Genomic DNA, 14,044 nt, shown 5'->3' on the forward strand with positions numbered 1-14,044 from the left:
CATGAAAAAAAAGAATGTGCTGTAAAATAAAAAAATAAGACTTAATTGAAACAAAATTGAAATAGGAGAAACAATTTACAAATGAAATAATTGAAAAATAGGATCAATGTGCCATGTGCATAAACATGCAGGGACCGAAATCGAAAATATCCCGCACCCATAATATTGCACTGAACCGCGGATCAAAGTAAAAAACGCACAAATTAGAAGGTCAAATTAAAAAAACAAAATAAATAAACAGGATGTGATTGAAGGCTCCGCGCGAAGGGAAAGACCTAACACGCAAATTGACCATTTAAAAGGGCAAGGCGCAGGTCTGGGTATTCCAACAGGTTAGTGCGCGGATCCTTAAAGCATTTTAAAACCCTTTTTCCATCCTTTTTTTCCCCAAATGTTGCCAACATTCCAAACAAAGAACCACAGCCCCAAAATTAAAACTGCTAGGGTTCTCAACATCTGCCAGATTCACCATTTTGTTTAGCAATCGACAGTATACCACCATGAATAGATCCATGACTCATCCATGAAAATGTGGTAAGATACTTTCCTTTTTCTTTTTCTTTCGTAAAACATTTGAATCCATTATTTTTTCTTTTTTCTTTTTTTTAAAAAACTTTAAATCTAACATGGTTTATTCGAAAAAAAGGCTAAAAACATTTGATTCCATTTGACCCTCGTCCAGATCTCAATATTACTGATATATTTTGGATTTCATGGGTGTCGATTCACATGCTGAAAAAAACCTAGCCAACCAAGGAAATTAATCAGAGGGAAAAAAAAAACTTGAGATCACCTTTAAAAATTCTCTTTCGAAATTTTCTTTGTATTCTGTATGCGTACAGTATGAGTGTGTCAAAATTTGTGGATTACATCACTAGCTTTTATAGCCAGATTTTCAAAATAAATAAAATCTAAAAAATCTTATTTTCCTGCTGTCATCTGCTATGAATTTGTTACTGGCTCCTTTTGGTGTCTTCTTTTGCAGGCTCAGTTGTACGGAGAAGATGACTCGGGGATCTCACATGGGTGGCCGTTCCTCTGGTGCCCTTCCAGTGCCTTCCAAGCGCTTCCGGAATTCTTGACTGCTGGAATTCTTTTTCCTTTTTGGGCTCTTTCGAATTTGGGCTAGATTTAGGGTATGAATTTATTATAATTGGTTTTAGGACTTATTGGGTCATGGGTCATTTTGGTAATTGGGTTGGGTGTTTATTTTATGTATTTTGAAAATTGTAAATGGACTTTTTTTTGGGACTATTTAGTCCTGAACTTTATTTATTTATTTGGGTTTACTTATTTGCAAATAAATAAAACGGGCTCGGGCAAAATTGGTTGACTACAGCCGCTGCATTATGGAAGAGGCTAGAACAAATATGTATGTCGAAAACTCTAACAAGCAAGTTGCATATGAAGCAGTGTCTTTATGTTCATCGTTTGGAGGAAGGTGCGTCTGTACACAAACATTTAACAATGTTTAAAGAAATTCTCACAAACTTGGAGGTCATGGAGGTTCAGTATGATAAAGAAGATTTAGGGTTTATTTTACTTTGTTCGTTGCCCCCGTCTTATTCAATCTTTAGAGACACAATTCTATATAGCAGCGAGTCTCTCACAATTGATGAGGTTTATAATTCTTCAACCTCGTATGATAAGATGAAACATCTTGTGGTTAAATCCGACTCTCAGGTAGAGGGTTTCATTGTTCGTGAGAAACAAGATCAGAATACTGATGATAATCGTGGAAGGACACATGAATGTAATCCTGGCAGTAAATCTAAGGGTAGATCAAAGTCTTCAAACAGAGGTAAAACTTGTAACTTCTACAAAAAGAAATGGCACATTAAATCTGGGTACTATAAGCTATAGAATAAGATTAAAAGGGAGGCTGCGAATCAAAAGAGAAATCAACTAGAAAATTTTGGTGAAACTGATGTTGTAGAAGGCTACAGTGATGGTGAACTTCTAGTCGCTTCTGTCAATGATTCTAAAGTAAGCAAGGAGTGGATACTTGATTCAGGCTGCACCTTATTGGTTTACAACTTACAAAATAGTGTCTGAAGGTGTTGTTTTGATGGGAAATAATGCTTCGTGTAAAATCGCATGTGTTGGAACAATTAAAGTTAAGATGTTTGATGGAGTTGTCAGAACACTTAGTGACGTACGACATGTTCCAGAATTGAAAAGAAATTTAATTTTGTTGAGTACTCTTGATTCAAAAGGGTACAGATACACAGCTGAAAGTGGGGTTTTAAATATTTCCAAAGGTTCCCTTGTTGTGATGAAAGGGAAGAGAAAGATTGCCAAGTTATATGTTTTGCAGGGTTCTATCGTTACTGGTGATGCAGCTGTCGCTTCCTCTTCTTTGTCAGATGATGATATTACTAAACTTTGGCATATGCGCCTAGGGCATATTAGTGCGAATGGCATGGCAGAATTGAGCAAAAGAGGACTTCTTGATGGGCAAGGAATTTGCAAACTGAATTTTTGTGAGCACTATGTTTTTGGGAAGCAAAAGAGAGTTCGATTCACTAGAGAAATCCATAACACGAAAGGAACGTTGGAGTATATTCATTTTAATATGTGGGGGCCATCCAGAGTGCCTTCGAGAGGTGGAGCTAATTATATACTAACCTTTATTGATGCTTTTTCCAGAAAAGTTTGGGCGTTTTTCCTGAAGCAGAAAAGCGATGTGTTTTCCGCATTTAAGTCTTGGAAAATTATGATTGAAAAACAGAAAGGGGTGAAAATAAAAGGGGTGAGTTTGGGGAAGCTCAGTGTGTAAGGAAAACCCATTCAAAGTCCAAGTCAGCTCAAGCCCATTGGGCCTAAGCCCATTGGGCCTAAGCCCATTCAGGTAACAGTGGTATTGGGCCAGAGCCCTTTTCAGATTACAATAAACTGGGCCTTAGCCCCTTATTCAGATAACAGTATGGCCCATAGGCCCATTTCAAAATACATGCAACATCAAGAAACATATGCAAGCCCATTTGGGAGACTACTCAACCCACCAACCACTACACTCCACCAGACTAGCCATACACTCCGTGTGGGAATAGCTCAACCCACCCATTTAACACTCCACAGATTGCGACATTCTTTGCTCGATTATCGATAGAATTGAGGCAAAGCCTCCAAGATGTGGACAAGCCACTTTCAAGACTTCCTCGTCAATATCCCAATCCCATGCATCATATAATAACAACATGGCATGCAATAAATAACAACGATCAAACATGAATTTAGATCAATTTAACCTAGGGGTATTTTGGTAATTTTGCAACTAGGGTATAACATAATTTTTCATACATAGGGGTATTATAGTAATTTAGCTGCTTTTAGGGTTTTTCATGCATATTCCTACTTTTCACGTACTAATGTAATCACGCATCGAGGGTTCTTACGAATTGGGCAGATTGGCCCATCATTCCAATTTTGGCCCATTAAGCCCAAAAATATCGAGGCACGTAAATCATGCACTTTGCGGTCCAAATTTTGCAGCTTACCAAAAACATTAATCGATTTACCTCACGAGCATTCGCACACTCGTAAATCTACAAAATACCGGTTTTCGGCATTTCGGCTTTTCGACTTTTGCCGATCTAGACAAAGAAAGAGGGTGTTAGTTACACACCTGTTTGCGACGATATGCTGACGAGATCCACACACGAACCGCCTACAATTGGATTACTAACACATTAATCTAACTATTCAAATACAAACTACGTATTAACCCCTTACAATATTCGGCCAACCACACCTACAGATCATAGTAAGCTTATAAGAAATCAATAAGCAACTCATTAACAAATTTTTGTCAATGTTTACCACATAATCATAATTTCACTGCAAGCTGTCTTCCTGAGCAACAGTCACTAAATCATTTATAACCGGAGCTACGAAACTCCAAATCAAGTTCCGTTAATTTTCCCTGAAAATAGACTCATATATCTTCTATCCATAAAATTTTCAGAATTTTTGGTTTAGGCAATCAATACCAGAAATTTCTCAAAGTTTCCCATGTTTCACTGTTTGACTAATCTGACCACCCTTCATTATGAATCAAATTTCTCATTGTACAGAATTTGAAATATGTTCTTGTTTATTTCATTAGAAACTAGACTCAATAAGCTTTAATTACATAATTTATTCAGCTTCTAATTCTTCTCCCACAATTTATGGTGATTTTCCAAAGTCACATTACTGCTGCTGTCCCAAGCAGATTTATTACCAAATCACTCTTTCAAACACCTATCTTGCATGCATGTTATTTAAACATGTATAATACCAATCAATCATCACATATCTATGATTTTTACTTAAGCATAATCTCCATTTCATCATTTTAAAGCACAACATGTTAGCCGATTTTTCCCTTTAGCATCTAAGGCACATGCATGCTCATTTGTTTGGCTCAACTTCACATATCTTCCTTTTTTCATCAAAAGAACATGAAACAACAACCATTTCCTTCATTTGAATTCATGACCAAATGCTCAGAACACAACCAAAAATCAAAATATACTTCAAGAGTTAAGGTAGAATCAAGAAGAACTCATGAACCTCAAAATAGAAGCAAGGTACCAAGAACTTACCTTCAATTTTCCTCCTCCTAATGACTGAATACTCAAGAGCTTTCTCCTCTCCTTTCTCTTCTCTAACTTTCAGCTATGATGAACAAAGATGGACAAAACTTTGTTCTTTTCACCCCTTTTTCTTTTAATAAAACTTCATATTTCATCCATTTAATTCTTTAATACAAAAGACATGATATTGTTATCATGAAACATTTACCTAACCCATTATCATGAAACATTTACCTAACCCATTATCATGGAACATTTACCTAACCTATTATCATGAAACATTTACCTAACCCATTATCATGGAACATTTACCTAACCTATTATCAATTTGTATCAATTTGTACCATAAATTATGGATATCAAGTGTACATTTTGTCTACAACAACATGATGGTTGGCCACTTCATGTAAAATGGGAGGTTTGTCATGCAAATCCTCCTATTTTGCACTCCTATTTATTTGGCCACTTCAATTTAGCCTATATCATTTTCAAACATTTTCACATAGGTCCTATTTCATAATTTCACCCCCTTTTTCTTATGGAACAAAAATTAACTAAAATTGTCGGGTTCTATCTTAAGTTTGGGCTTTCTGGAGGCCCACTAACATAATTAAACCTATGCCAACATTCACAGGATTCCCGAAAATTGGGGCGTTACAATTGATGTTCGGTATCATTTTGTTCGTGGTATTATTGCTCGTGGTGATATTGTTGTGAGCAAAATTAGTACTCATGAAAATCCTGCAGATATGATGACTAAGTCACTTCCTATAACCAAGTTTGAGCGTTGCTTAGACTTGGTTGGTGTTCATTGTTGAAGTTAAACCCTTAAGGGGTTTTATGGAAGAGGTGGAGAACTTGTTCATTGAGAGTTCGCGATGAAGAACTTGTTCATTGAGAATTCGTGTCAAGGTGGAGATTGTTAGAATTAAGTGACCCGAATCCTTATTTAAATAAAATATAGTTGTAAGTACCCAAATTTACCAGGGCCCAAAATCGTTAATCAGTCCAAATACAAAACAAAATAAAAACAAAAACCCGATTACAAGAATGGCCCAATGCACTACCAATTTTACAAACAGACCCTAAACCCCTAACCCAATTGGCCCGATATGCCCAATGCCCAAACCAGCCCCCAACTAGCAGGAAACCCTAGTTTCCTCTAGCGCTGCGCATCCCACGTGCCTCGTCGGCACATCCGACTCCCGAGGCTCGGCTCCCTTTTGTTCCCTTGCACCAAAACAGAAACCCCACTCGTTGACCTTCCCCTAACCTGCAAACAGACCCAAAAGAAGAACAGAGGGTGCAACACTCAAAAGGCAGACAAAAAATAAACAGAAATCGACAATAGATGTATTCGGCTATATAGCCAAGAGCAGAAAATGTAACTTTTTTTACACGGATATTGAAATACAAAAAAGCAGTCAAAAAAATTGAAAAGGTGATTTTGAACCTCATTTTCATTTCGATTTTGTTCCTATTTCATGGATTTTTGTTATTGCATGCAAAAACAGAATGAATAAAAGGGTAGATACTTATCTGTTTTAAGAGGGCTTTGAATCGTCGTTTGCCTGGTAGAAATCGAAGCTTAGATGAGGCTTATGAGGTTTAAGCTAGCAAAACTCTCGGGTTTGTGGTCGAACGAGGCCAGAACAGGCCATCGCATGTCACCGTCCGTCGTGTAGAGAGGTGAAAGGGGCAGTTGAGTGTGGAGCTTTGAGGTTCAACCAAATGAAAGGGGAAAGAGGCTTAAGGTTTTTGTTTTAATTTGCTTTTGGTGGCTGAGTGTTTAGTCTAGGGTTTCTTTTTTTTTTTAATTTTGTTTTTATGGAGGGCATAAAACGGCACCATTTGGGGCTTGTTCCAATGGCTCCAAAACGGCGCCATATGGGTCTTAACCATACGACCCGACCCGACTTTCCCTGGGATCCGCATGTTTCTACGGTGAGGGGATATTTATACGATAAGTCCTCCCCTTTTGCATGTTGGTTCGATTGCGCCTTGTTTGCTTTGTTTCGTTTTTTAATTTGGTTTGGTAAGTTGTGTTTGTTTTCAATTGGGTCCGCCTCAACAAGGGTCTGGAATAATTACAGTTCTAGTCCTTGTGCATTTGTGCACATTGCACGCTGGTCCCCATGTTGGTTTCGTTATTTTTAGATTATCCCTTTTATTTAAATTTATTTTAATTAAGTTTATTATCTATACAAAACTTATTTTCAAAAGAATTCATTTAATTTTTTTCTTTTTACCGAGATTGCTTTATTAATTTTGCTTTGTTGAAAAATCATTGTTTTAAAATTTTCATGTTATATTATCCTAACATTTTGTATAATTATTCCATTTAAATATTTTTGTATGTATATTTGTACATATATGCTATTTTAATTGAACTTTCCATTTAAAATACTTATTATTTTAAAGTTCTTAATATTTTTATACATGTGTTGAGCTATTTTGATAACTTTACTTTGTTTTTATAAATCGTCATTTTTAAGTTCTTTTTATATTATATTAACATTTTATGTAATATTTCATTGAAACGTTTTTATGTTTGTACATGTATGATTTATAGTAAAACTAGTTTGATCCTATATACATATTTAATTCCATGTTATTCTCGCATATATTTTTTTCTAAATTTATTTATGTATATATATATATATGTTTTTAATCTATTATATGTATAAGTATTTCCTAATCTCATATCTTATTATATATTTTAGTCTCCTTTTATATTCTATGTATATTATTAATCTCATTTTATTTTGCATGTGTAATTTCTTTTAAATCTATTTATATAGTATGTATTGATGTTATTTAAAGGAAAATCTCACATGTCTTATGTTTTTTTACATTATTATTATACGTGTATATATATATATTGATATTTATGTTTGATCTATCCATCACTAAATTGTGTGTTTATACATATAGTTTTTATTATATACATAATTATGTTTTTAAAATCATTACATATACGACTTATGGAAAAATTAATTTAGTCTTATATACATTATTAATTTCATGCAAATTTTATAACTAATAATTTCCAAATCTATTTATATATATATGTGTTTTGTGAACCTATTATGTATATTTCTTAAAGTTATATCTTATTATGTATTCTTGCTATACTTTCACATTCTATATATTATCAAATTTTTCTTTATTGAGTGTATTTTAATAAATATTTTTACATGCATATATTATTTGATTTAAAAGTTTTCATTCTATAACGCATATTTTAATGAATGCATATATATCTTTAGTTTGTTTTTACAAATAGTTTCAAATTCAACAATTCATTTATAATATATTATGTGTCCATCCTTTTAAATTTGTCCCATACATTTTTAATTTTCATTTTGTTTTGCATATTTTGCATTTAATTGTGTTGTATTAGGCTATGTATATTATTGTTGTGTATTATTTTCGTTTTGTATTACTATTATATGGATTATTCTTTATTCATGCTTAGAAAATTGATAATATTTTTCTTAGATTGGTCGAATTTAATTGTTTATTTTGTTAGTTGATTAAATGAATTATATTCATTCATCCATCATAGTACTTCATACATGCATATTATTCTATGTTTTTATTTTTCCTTTTTGGTTTACAAATATCACTTTATAATTTCCAACTCTTTAAAACTAATTATTCCATTTTATTTCAAGTCAAATTAATACATTTCAAGCTGGTTTTATAATTATTCGTCTGAAAATTCCTTAAAACGAAGGCAATGTTTGATGTTTGAAAATTCGGGAAATCGTGCCCTACCGTGCTGGGTTTCGATTTCCCATTTGTTCAAAATAAATCGAATATTTCTTTAAAATTTCACTCGTGTTTTCCCAAAATCTAAAACAAGGCAATGTTCAATGTTTAGAAATTCGGGGAATCGTGCCCTATCGTGCTGGGTTTCGATTTCTAGTTTGTTCCAAATAATTGAATGTTCTTTTAGTATTTCACTCGTGTTTTATAAATTCCTAAGCAAGGTAATGTTCAATGTTTGGAAGTTCGAGGAATCGTGCTCTATCGTGCTAAATTTTGGTTTTTCGTTGGACTAAAAAATTGGACATCCTTTTGTAATTTTCAACATATGAACTTTTAGAAGTCAAAAATCAATCATGTTTGCAAAGGTATAAAGAATCGTAACCTATCGTGCTGGATGTGATGCTGAATACCTTTGAAACGAGAGAATTTTGACGACTAACTTAAACCACTCAAATGTTTTTTTAAAAGGAATCATATTTCAAAAAAATAATTTTAAATCTTAGACATAATGGTAGTATTTAATCAATTCGGTACCAATTTTAGGCGTAGCAAGGGTGCTAATCCTTCCTCGCATGTAACCGACTCCCGAACCCATTTTTAAGTTTGCGTAGACCAAAATTGATTTAAATGTAATAAAACATTTTATTAGGTAATCCAATCACACCTAAAACAAAAGATTGGTGGCGACTCCACATTTGGTTTTAAAAGTCGATCCCCTTTTTTTCTTAAAATAAAAATGGTTTCGAAAACAGTGGTAAAATAAAATAAAAGAAGAATCCATATAGAATTACACTTCTTTTATTTTTTTTTAGAATAAGGTTTTTTAAACCTTATTAAATACCATCTATTTGATATTGATTAGAATAAGGTGTTTCAGTCTTACTAGAATATGGCTTTACAAGCCTATAAATAGACATAGTCTATTCCTCTTGTAAATTATTCGAATTCGACATAGTGAATTTTCTTCTCCTCTGTCGTGGTTTTTTCCCGAAAGGGTTTCCACGTAAAAATCTTTGTGTGTTCTTTATTTTATTTTTCACAGATAGAAAATATTTATCTTATTTGGTATTAAAACAAGAAAATATTATTCCAATATTTGATAGTATAAAATTAGTTGAAGCCTCTGGAAGAGCTATTATATTATTACCTCAAGGTACAAAATTTGTCATTGATGATGTTTTATTTTCCACTAAGTCTCAAAGAAATTTATTAAGTTTTAAAGATATTTGTATTAATGGATATCATATTGAGACTATGAATAAGAAAAATATTGAATATCTATATATTACAATTTTTGAATGTGAAAAGAAATATGTTTTGGAAATACTATCTACTTTTCATCAAGTTTATATTATACACATACTACTGCAATTGAGGCACATGTTACTACAAACCAGAAGTTTGTAAAACTACATACTTTTACTATTTGTCATGACCGGTTAGGCCATCTCAGGTCTATTATGATGCAAAAACTAATTGAGAATTCGTATGGACATTCATTAAAGAACCAGAAGATTCTTTAATTTAAATAATTATCATTTGTTGCTTGTTCTCAATGAAAATTGCTTATTAGAAACTCACTAGCTAAAGTTGAGATTTCATGTCTTACATTTCTGAAATGAATATGGTCTCATTCATCCACTATGTGGTTGGTTTTGATATTATATGATTTCGGTATATGCATCTACAAAATAATTACGTATGTGTTATCAACTTGCAACCTATCATTTACAAGATTGCTTGTTAAAATAATTAATTTCAAATTATGCAATTAAGACAATTCAACTTGTTAATACTGATGATCCTATATCTTAGTCTTTCATTGATTGAGTTTGAAAAACTTTTGTAAAATTTTGTTATTTATGCGCATAATGGTTTAGAGAAATTATTGATTGAATGCCTCTGATTAGTATCTAAACTATTAATTATGAGAAATAAACTTCCTATTTCAACATGAGGTTATGTTGATTTACGTGTTGTAGACATCAAGCTAATAAGTTATAAACACTCCCCATTACAATTGGTTTTTGGTCGAGAGCTAAATATTTCTCATCTTTGAATTTCTGTATGTGCGTATTTGTTTCAATTGCTCCACCACAATGCACAAAGATGAGTGAATCCTCAAAGAAAGTTGGGAATATCTATTAATTATGAGTCTCATTGTATTATTATATGTTTTAAATGTATTGGAGATTCAATTATGACATGATTTGTGATAACTATTTTGATTCAATAGTTTTCCCGACATTAGGGGGAGAGAAACAATAACTTGTAATGAGTTAGGGAAGAGAGTAATTTGAACCAGAAATTCAACAAGGATAACTCATTTAAAGTCCCAAATGTGAACATTCTCATAAAAGAAAATAATAAATCTCGATAAGTTATGTCTGTTAGAGAAAATGTCGAACCAATAATAAAACTGGTCGATAATGGTTTTGCATACAATATTATTGTTGAAATAATGAAATAAAAGGATGATCTTGAATAAATCTATTGAGAAATATAGATATGAGATAAATTAGTCAAAATAGAAAGACGCAACTCAAGTGCAATTAAATTCGTGGAGTTTTTGGACCAGTAGTCCAAATATATAAAGGTATAAAGCTAGTGAGGGTACAAATGAAGTAGTTTTGCAAAAGTGAAATAAAAATATGAAGTTTTTCGCTAAACCCTGGCATTGATTATGAAAATATAAAATATTCTTTTACAGTGGATGCAATAACCTTTAGATATATTATTAATGTAACACCCCAAATTTTGGGGTTAGAAGTTTTGAGTTTTGTGGGTAGGGTCAGTAAATAGGTTGCGCTATTATGTTTAGTTGCGCGTTTAATTGTCAGAATGGGCTTGTTGGTTTAGTGGTTAGGAGTGTGTAGATATGCCTTTGGGTTGAGGGTTCAAGTCCTCAGGAGTGTTTTGAGGGACCATTTTTGTTTTGTTTTAAGGATTTTCGTGCTACTATTTTATTATTATTATTATTATTATTATTATTATTATTATTATTTATTCTTCATGTTTATTTTTATTTTATTTTTGGTTTTTCTTTCTTCTACACGTTCTCTATCGTTCTTTTTCCTCTCTGTTTTTTTCTTCTTTTTGGCTTCCTTACGTTTTTTGAACTAAAATTTTTGTAAGAGAATGATTTTTTTTTGTTTCAAAAAGCTTCGAGTTTGTATCGAGGTCGTCAACGTGTGTCGATTGGTTTCTAGCGTCTTGATTGCAAATCAGGTGTGGGTTTCAAAACTTTGTTCTCCTATTCTTAATTCATTAATTCAATTTTGTAGTAATTGATAATTTCGAGTGTGTGTTCTGAACTATGTAATTTAGTACTGATTTGCTGTGGAGTTCAATAGTTTTTTTTCATGCTTCGGTAATTGAGCAATTGGGTTTGTGTCGTTTCAATTATCTGTAATTTAGTGTGTTGTGGTTGGGTTCTGGGATACTTTGATTAGGGGTCATTTTAGAGACCGGGAAACGAGACTTTCAGTCAATTTCGAAGTTATTTCATGACCACATAGGTGGCCACACGGGCGTGTACTTGTTCATACAGTCATGTGGAATTGGGAATTAGGGTTTTCGGGTAGGATTAGGTGCAACATAGCCTGACCCCACGGCCATGTGGCTGATTTGGGGAAATTAGTCGATTTTCACACGGCCATGTCCCTTGGGCAGACGGGTGTGTGCGTTTGGGAATTTAAGGTTTTTGATGATTTTGGGTACAACACACACAGGCATGTGTCTCACACGGGCGTGTGAGATCTCTACACGGTCATGTCTTCTCTGCTCTTAATTTTTAGCACTTTTGGACAGTGAGTTACACGGCTGTTCACACGGGCGTGTGAGGCCTTCACACGGGGTGTAGACCCCCACACAGCCTGGGCAATTCCACACGACCAGGGCACATGGCCATGTGGTCTTGCCTTGCCAATTTTTTGTATTATGTTGATTTATGACCTGTTTGTGGTTCTGTGTATTCTGACCCTTGGCTTGGTCTTAGTAAGGGTAGTCGGGACCTAGTTTTGACTCAGACTTATCTATTTTATGCAATCGTTGCAATAGTTAAGTGGTTCGCTAATGCGATATTGCCTAATAAATGAGTATCTGTTTCAGTGGTTAAGTGATGTGGATGTGTGTGTGACTGTTTGGAAATTGTGTACATCGATTCTATAATTGAATGACTGTTTACGAGCTTCTACTTCTGTGTAATTGACAGTGTTTGGTGTGCATTGTAGCGACGTAAAAATTTTAGCTTAGGTTGGTCGCTAATTGTGGCGATTTATTGAAAAAAAAGTTTGAAATTTGACGTTTGATTTTTGAAATAAACAGGGAGTCGCCACCGATCCTTTTTCCTAGGTGTGATCGGACACCTATTAGATCTCTTATTAAAACAAATAAAACGCTGAGTTTAGGTCTACGTTAAAATCTAAAGAAAAATTAGGGTTTGGGAGATGGTTATGCGCGAGGAAGGTATTAGCACCCTCGCGACGCCCAAAATTGGTATCTTATAAACACGTGTTGTCTTGATTTTCAAAGATACGAGTTCAATATAGGATTTAATCGTGATCCGTTTGAAAAGACAAGAATTTTCAATCTTTTTGATTTTTTTTTAGAAGGATATACTGTTTTAACACAAGTCGATTGATGTTCACCCAACATAGCGATGAAATTGACGACTTGGTGTTAAACCAATATGTTGCCTTATGCATTGAAATTAATCGGAAAACAAGAATAAGATTTTCGAAATAATGCAAAGCAAATTGATATGAAATAGAAATAAATAAAAGTGCCAGGCATATATTAAAACAAATAATAAATATGATAATAATATTAAAAATAATAATCATGCATGCGATATTAAACGTAAATAATGATAATATTAAACATGAAATAAAAACAACGAATATATATACATAATAATAATAATATTAAAAGTGTGTACATAAAATATATATAGTAATAGAGTCATAAATATACTATACATAGTAATTAAAATATATATATAAAATAGGAAAAAGACTAACTAATATAGTAAAATGCATATACATATATGGTATTAAAATGTATATAAAAGAAAATATGCATGTAAATATATGTACATAAGACCGTATAAAAGTATACAACTATGATACTAAAGTATATATGTATATACATATTAGAATATTTATTGAAACTAAAACTAATACTAATAATAGCAAAATAATAAAATAATATAGTACAAAAATATGTAACTAAAAACACTATAATATGAATATGTACATAAAATATACATAGTAATTATAATATTAAAAGTGTGTACATAAAATATATATAGTAATAGAGTCATAAATATACTATACATAGTAATTAAAATATATATATAAAATAGGAAAAAGACTAACTAATATAGTAAAATGCATATACATATATGGTATTAAAATGTATATAAAAGAAAATATGCATGTAAATATATGTACATAAGACCGTATAAAAGTATACAACTATGATACTAAAGTATATATGTATATACGTATTAGAATATTTATTGAAACTAAAACTAATACTAATAATAGCAAAATAATAAAATAATATAGTACAAAATATGTAACTAAAAACACTATAATATGAATATGTACATATAATATAATATTAAAATATACATAATATATACATATATAAGACATGTATTAAGATTAATAATAATAAAGATGATA

The 14,044-nt window shown here is 32.4% G+C and overlaps 1 long non-coding RNA gene across 1 annotated transcript; it reads left to right on the forward strand.

Annotated features, from left to right (window-relative positions):
- The first annotated feature begins 224 nt into the window (after window positions 1-224).
- Window positions 225-1,310, forward strand: LOC108455717 (uncharacterized). Its single transcript, XR_001866814.2, has 2 exons — window positions 225-534; window positions 986-1,310. It is a non-coding gene; the product is annotated as an uncharacterized LOC108455717 (long non-coding RNA).
- Window positions 1,311-14,044: the final 12,734 nt, after the last annotated feature.

The sequence above is a fragment of the Gossypium arboreum genome, chromosome 6 (genome assembly GCF_025698485.1).
Source record: "Gossypium arboreum isolate Shixiya-1 chromosome 6, ASM2569848v2, whole genome shotgun sequence".
Classification (NCBI taxonomy): Eukaryota; Viridiplantae; Streptophyta; class Magnoliopsida; order Malvales; family Malvaceae; genus Gossypium; species Gossypium arboreum.